The sequence below is a fragment of the Aplysia californica genome, unplaced genomic scaffold (genome assembly GCF_000002075.1).
Source record: "Aplysia californica isolate F4 #8 unplaced genomic scaffold, AplCal3.0 scaffold00130, whole genome shotgun sequence".
NCBI lineage: Eukaryota > Metazoa > Mollusca > Gastropoda > Aplysiida > Aplysiidae > Aplysia > Aplysia californica.
This window is the reverse complement of record NW_004797400.1, coordinates 43,368-44,818: the sequence shown is the minus strand read 5'-3', so window position 1 is coordinate 44,818 and position 1,451 is coordinate 43,368.

Below are 1,451 nucleotides of genomic sequence, written 5' to 3'. Positions count from 1 at the left end.
TAAAAGCTGTACGAGAATACAGGAGCAAGCAAGTTTGGAATGTGCAAGCATACATCCGTGGGTGTAATACCAGAATAGAAGCAACCATTCTTTGACTTCTGGTGTCAACTTTAAAGAGAGAAATGCAGCCTTGCATTGATCTCAGTTCCTGTAATCGTGCTCTTTATGCATATTTTGTGTATACATTTTTTTAATGTACAGGTTGTTTTTTCTTTTCTCTTTTTGATATTTGTTTGTGTGAGTGTGTGTTTTTAGTTTTTTATTTTATTTTAGGGAGGGGGGAATGTTGGATTTTTAATTTGTTTGTTTTTGAAGGGATAGATTAATGCTTTATAAAAATCACAAAAGAGGTACTATGTGGAAAACGTTTTCTCAGTTCATACTCTATTCTAGGTTTGACAAGACAAACTGGTATTGTTCTTCATTTTCATTTGACAGTTGCCTTTGTTTGTGATTTTACTTTGATTGTAACACAAACCACATTTATATAGCTGACATCAATTAGTTGAGTGTTTACATTTTGTTTCAATTGTGTACTTTGAAAGTTTCTGTAAAGTATGCATGTATACTGAAACTATTTGCAAGATTATTAGAGTATTTTATATTGTATGAACCACTTACAGTAAATTCATTAAATATCGAAGTTTAGGATACAGGTTTAGTAAATAAGCATTATTTATGCCTTTTATTTGTGGGTGGTTGGTGGGAGCTCTGGTGTGGTTTGCTCCTTCTTTCCTATCAAACATCTATCTTCCTAATCTCTCCTTCTTTTTTGTGTTTGTTACTCTCTTGTAACACCTCTAATCTTCAGCACTTTAATGACCTTATTGTGTTGCAAGTGACGTTAAACACTTACTAAAAGTATTAACCTTTTATTTTCTAAAAAAATTAGGCTAAAAGGTGGTACAAATGCTCTTGTTACTTTACTATTGAAAAATGTAGTATTGATTTATGTGTTATGCTTATTTCCATGCTTTTTTTGGTTTTGAACCTTGTGGTGTGAAAATGTTTTCTCATTTCTTGCATTTACGGTTTTAGATTTATGAATTTATTTGTGGGGTATTTTACTTTCTACTAATATTATTGTTTTTGATAATAAATTAACGGATGGATGGAGGGCACCACTGGTAGGTCCTGTTTCTTTTTTTATTCCTCTGTTGTTTCTATCCGTTTTTCTTCTACTCTGCGCTATATGACAGTTATTGTGTTGATGTGCTTCTCTTTACTCAACCCCCCCCCCCCCACCCACCCACCCACCCCCGCGGCAATGCTACTGACTGAAGTGTCTTTAGGCCATTCCCAAAGGGGGGACATTAACATGTTCTTATTCACAGTTGAATTGTAAATGGGCTGATTCATCAATGTAAATGCTCATAACTGTGCCTGAACTGCAACGGGAAACTGCTGGTTTTTCTTTCCTAGTCCTTACTATTGTCATTTTTCTCTACTTT